Source organism: Takifugu rubripes, chromosome 1 (genome assembly GCF_901000725.2).
Source record: "Takifugu rubripes chromosome 1, fTakRub1.2, whole genome shotgun sequence".
In the NCBI taxonomy this organism is placed as follows: domain Eukaryota; kingdom Metazoa; phylum Chordata; class Actinopteri; order Tetraodontiformes; family Tetraodontidae; genus Takifugu; species Takifugu rubripes.
In genome coordinates this window covers 25,436,626-25,442,627 of record NC_042285.1, presented here as the reverse complement: position 1 = coordinate 25,442,627, position 6,002 = coordinate 25,436,626, and the positions used below count along the sequence as shown (strand labels likewise).

Sequence of the window (6,002 nt, the reverse complement as noted above, 5' to 3'; positions counted from 1 at the left end):
TGACATCAATACTTGAACATATGATGAATATTAAAGCTGCTATTAAGCAGAACCTGGCTGCATTTGTTTCTGCCAATCTTAATAATGTGGCTAACATCCCTATTTGAGAGCTGCTGCCCATATCTTGATGGGAAGCAGAGGCAATGACTCCCTTGGAGTTCCCCTGCTTGACAGCGAGAGGATGGAGCACATCTGGAGGGTCCAGAAGAAGCACGTAAAGTGCATCCAGGATCTGCCAGGTGTTGCTCTGTACATCAAGACAGGGGAGCTGTCAAAGGGAGGAGTGATTCTCTCATCGGGATGCAGTATCTCTTCAAGCAGGCACTGCAAGATATGCACCCGGATTCAGAGGAGATGGCTCAGCTTATCGAAGAGCATGATGTGGTGGACAGCGTGGAGGAAGAGGAGGGTTTCTCTGACCTCCCAGAAGATCCGACAGTAGTCGAGGTCCTTGAGCCCTCTCTACCTCCTACTGCCACTGTGGCCACATCAGTTATCTCGTCCCCGGCACCCTGGACACCCACCATCACAGCTCCCAAGCCTTCTACACCGGTAGCTCCAAGCACCACAGCACCCAGGTCATCAGTGGCTGCCAACCCATCTGTGCTGCATACCAGCACTCCAGCTACTACATCTGTAGCTGCAGATGAAGATGTGGTAGGTGACAGAATGCTATTTAGAATGTATGAGTATAGCTCTGTACAATGTTTAAACACATTACGTTTATACAGTCACATATTGTCAATGTTCAGTGTCAGTGAAGACTTTATATTCTTATCTGAAATGTTTAATCATTTGCACAGGTTGTTGATGACAAAAACAGGCCTGGGTACCAGCACGTGGACAGCCTTGGCGAGTACCTGGTGGAGCTTCGGGAGCAGACAGCCCTCTTTTTAAACCAGCAGCAGACCGACAGCATCATCTCCCTGTGGCAGAACCTGCAGGACTATGATAAACAGCAGGTGGTTTATGCTGCACGGCACCAGGGCAGACTGGTGAGAGGCCGATTTAGAACACCTAAGAAGCTCTCAATAGTGATGGGACGATGATACCTCAAGGAGTGTATTGACACACTACACAAACTGTGTCAGCACTGTATTGATACTATGTTGGTCACCCGATAGTGACCCCTGCAGTAGTTATAAAATGATTGCAGGTAAAGGAATTCCTTGTTTGCTAAACTGAGTTGGTATGTAAAATATAGCAAATTTGAGTTACAATTCAGAGTTACAATTTTTTTTACTTATGTACACACATTCTTTGTTAACTGTTAAATCATATGAAATAATACAAAAAAGTGATTAGTTTATGAATTTTTTATTGGGGAACAAAAGTTTTTGGAGGCGATTTCTCCTCTTAAACACCAGCTCCCCAGCCTTAGAAAATACTCTTTCACACGGTACAGATGACGATGGTGAGCAGAGAGTTTTAAGTGCAAGTTGATGCAGATGTGGATATGTTTTCTGGTTCTCTCACGAGTATCTGCCAATTCTTCATTGCCATGCCGAGCTCTATAATGCCTCAGCATTGATGGAGTGCTCTTATTGATGTAAGATAGCTCTGTGGAGCAGAGCCGACACTTCACCTACAATAACATAAAAAGTTACAAACAATTCAAACCTCTTACTAGAACAGAGTAAAAACTAAGGTGGCGCATTGCATTCACTTGTTAAAAAAATTGACACCCTATAAAATCAATAAAGCAACTGTAAGGCTCTTGACTTGACTATCATATGTATCACAGGTCATTCACTTGATAAACTGATAAAGCGCCACCGTTAAAAATTGTATATAACAGTAAACAATGCTCAAAGGAGAAAAAGATTTCCCTTGTTTGGAGTCACAAGATCAAAATTATTCCACACTGGGGAAAACTTCTTAGAACGATCCATAATTGCGCAACTGCAAAACTCCATCCAACAAACCCACGACATGTCGATGCAGTTTATTTCCTTATAAACACACTTTGGCGTGGCACATCCAAACGATACAATTCCTGTATCGGTCACGTGATTCTTTCTTAAAGCGATACACGCACCGATACAGGGTTTCACTCTTGAGCTCTCGGCACATTGTTGACGCACCAGTGTCGCTCGTCCCATCACTAGCCCTCAACAGCCCCTGGTGTGGAGAGTATCACTCGCTGTACGCTGGGGGCAAGTAGCGTTCCTGCTCAGTGGCCTGACTGCTGCCGGCTGGTTGAGAACATTTTCTTACGGTTGTGCAACCCTCATCCGAGCCCCTTGAAACATGGCAAGAAGACTGATTCGAGGTGGTCTATAATTCTGAGGGACTACCATCGAATCAGACAGCTTGTCACTGGCAATGCGCTTGTGATGCAGGACACAGACATTCAAATGGTTGAGGTGAACCAGAACACCCTCATCCAGTGGCACAACTGGAGGCAAAAAGGACTGGAGCTCTCCGTGAGGCTGCAGGGCACTGTCCTGCCTACAGCCCTCCCAGTGTCCACACAGCCTCTTCAGGAGGCAAGAGTGCTCCCTGCGGAGCCCATGCAAGCACGGGAGGAGCTCCAGTACCACCTACCTCACAGTATGGCAGGCCAGGCACAGCAAAGAGCAAAAAGGAAGCTCTTTGCTATAGCCCCAGCACCCGCACCAGCACCAGTACCTTTTGTGGTACCTCAGCTTTCACCAGCTGGGGTGCATCAATGGGTACCGGTGACCTTTATGCAGGGTCGTCCCCTCGTCACCCCAGGTTCTGCCACTCTTCCCCAGCTTCCATCAAAGAGGAAGAGGCCGTATAACCGTACGGTCAGCGTAATAAATGTAAGAAATGTGGGGATTTCCGCAGCGCTGAAACCGGCCACAGCCAGTACCGGGGCAAAGTGTTCTGTCCGAGTACACAAAAAAACATCAAAATAATTTGTAAATAGTCGTATGGGAATAGTTAAATATTTTTATACAAGAGTTGTTTTTCTGTCAATATATATTGGTTTGTTAATTTTTTTTTTACCAAAGTATTTCTATTTTCCCATTTTCTGGAGGGAAATAAAACTTTTTGACAATCAAAAGTGGGGTTTTTTGGACAGTATGCTGATGTTTCCAAGGTAATCGGTTCAAATCCCTCCCGCGGTCATCCAAAAAACTAAAACAAATATTAAAAATGCTTATTTCTCATCAGACAGCCAGGAATATATAAATATGGGCACAAAAGCCCCCTTTCTCTCTTTTTCTCCTCTCTTCTTCCTCATCAGTTTTGGACTATTGTTCCCCAGCTTTGAAGGGACAGCCAGCTGCAGCAGTCCCTCAAGCTCCTGCTCCTGCCCTGCAGCAAAGCCCTACAGGCAGCGATGTCCAAAGGACCACAGTGTTGACCCTGGCAATGGTATTTGGATAGTTATTCACATTTAAAAATTGACAATAATGGTTTGGCATTTTGTTTACTTTTAGTTTGGCAATATATGATATCTTTTGCTTTATTTTGATTCAGTCAAGTCAAAATTCGGAGGGAGACATGTTGCAGCTGCAACTCCAAATTTAAGCATGGCGCGGAAATTTACAAAGGTATGTAGAGTTTTAAATGGAATAGTAATATTTGCAGCTATAACAGAAGAAACCTAGATGGACTGCATTGCTTCACAGACCCTGTGAGTCACTGCTGGCACCAGCCAGACCCCACCTCCAGCCAGTATCGCTGCCCCAGTAAGTCATGACACAAACCACTTCTCAAATACAACTCAAGCAAACCTAAACCTGTAAAACAAATAGAGAGAAATAATAGAGCTAAGTGCAAATGTTGCTCTAATTGTGAAAAATTACAGCAGGCTAATATCTTAAACATCAGATTCAATGGCAATGTGATTATAGTGTAAATCAGATTGCCACAAATGTGTCTTCTTTTCCTTTTGTCTACAGACTCCACCAGCTCCTGCCCACAGTTCATCTTCTTCAAGAGTGTCTGCCACTGTGTCTGTAAGTAATAGTAGATTAAATTTAATGTTGTGTAGAGCATGGGATGTGGTTATTAACAGGGTCGGCTGTATTGTCGTTTTGTTGATTTGGTTCTGTTTTGTCTTTTGTATAGACTGCTGCCTCCAGCCCTCTTGAGTCAACTCTTGGGACGCCAGCAGGAAATCAGCTGCCGCATTTATGGTCAAATACCTTGCCGGTTGAAGACCATAAATGGATTTCTAAGCGGCTTTTCCGAACTGGACCCAAGGGAAAGCTGGAGCTTCAGGACCACCTGAAGCTCTGGTACTTCCCACCTCAGCCCAGCGGGGTGTATAATCAGGCTCCAGGTCCAGACTGCTTTTTTGCCCATCCACTTCTTGTCTGGATGCCATACAAGTTGTGGAAGGTGAAGGTGATCAGATCTCTTTTCACGCTTCTCAACAAAACTATCCAGCCACCTGACTCCCTACCTCCACACATTCAACTGACACCTGTAACTCCCTAATGCAGTTTTTCCAAGGACAAAATCCTAAACATTCACTATCACCTAGACACAGGCTCACTTCCCGCTCTCCAACCCGGACCTCCTCCCAGCCCACCAACTAATCTGCCTCACCGTCATCAATTCTCCAGTTTTCTTCTCCCTAAAAATCTTGACATCGATGCTCTTATCCAGAAATCCAAACCCTCAACATGTCAGCTGGATCCCCTACCCACCAATCTGGTCAAATCTTGCCTCCCTGCTGTGCTCCCCCTCATTTCTGCCATCATTAAATCATCACTTTCGACTGGAACTGTTCCCTCATCCCTCAAAACGGCAGGCATCATCCCAATCCTGAAAAAAGCCCCCGCCACAGCACTGAAACTGCTCTCATAAAAATAACCAACGATCTTCTCACTGCAGCTGACTCTGGTTCACTTTCCATCCTCATCCTCCTCGACCTTACTGCAGCATTCGACACCATCTCCCACCCCATTCTACTCCGTAGACTCTCCTCCATCGGCCTTGCCAAGACCCCCATTCAGTGGTTCCATTCGTACCTCTCAGGCCGCACACAGTTCATCCAGCTCAAATCATTCAAGTCCAACCTCTCCGCAGTCACTTTAGGCGTGCCACAGGGCTCAGTCCTGGGACCCTTGCTATTCATCATCCATCTTCTTCCCCTTGGTGCCATCTTCCGCAAATTCAACATCCAATATCACTGTTATGCAGACGACACTCCACTGTACCTTTCAAGCTCGCCTAACTCCTCACTCCCACCCTCCTCCCTCCCCACCTGCTTAGCTGAAATCAAAGCCCGGTTGTTCGAAAGCCCACACTGTTTATATTATTATATACTGTTAGAGTTTATCTAAGTAGTATGTATTATTCATTGTTATTTAGTTTTCCTTGAAGTTTCATATTTCCGATGCTCTCGAATGCAACACAGATGTCCGACACTCTTGAACGCACCACTGCCGTCTGTGCATGCGTACTTTAATTAGTTAATTATCCACCCCGATGCAACTGTAGAGAGTGCGTGTCCATTCAGATGCAGCTACGCTGAGATAATTTCACCTTTTTTGCCCATTTTTCTTCATTTGCCTGTGCTCCTGTGGTTTATTGCTGTGTGTGAATGCCATAAGGTAAGGAGTTGGCAGTGCATAGTTGTACTTATTTAGTTGTGTATAAGCTAACTTTATGTTATGTTAATGTGTGTTCAAGCTAATAATATCGAAATGTCTTGTGTTAGGTGATTTGTTGTGGGATAAATGAGAATTGAACTGTACTGCTTCATTTGCGGTGTTGCTCATTTGATTGTGTTTGTGTATTTGATGTGTGCTTGCTGTGTTGTTGCAGACCACAGCAGAATAAATCATAATCCATAACCTGGACATCTGTATTCGTGTTCTTTAATTTGGACACCAACATCCCACATCTTGCCGCTCTAAACCAGCTAAATTCCTGGAGACCCCAAACACTCCTTTTTACCGGTTCTCATCCAACTTCCTTAAATTAAACAGTGATAAAACTGAAGTGCTCCTCGTAGGGACAAAATCATCACTCTCAAAAGTTGCCAGTTTCTCCATTCCCATTGACACCTCCTT

General features: G+C 44.8%; 1 long non-coding RNA gene across 1 annotated transcript; it reads right to left on the bottom strand.

Moving 5' to 3' along the window:
- Positions 1 to 804, bottom strand: LOC115249130 (uncharacterized). The gene is made up of 2 exons (XR_003887815.1): positions 421 to 804; positions 1 to 324 (listed from the first exon to the last, which is right to left on the bottom strand). It is a non-coding gene; the product is annotated as an uncharacterized lncRNA (long non-coding RNA).
- Between the last annotated feature and the right edge of the window lie 5,198 nt (positions 805 to 6,002).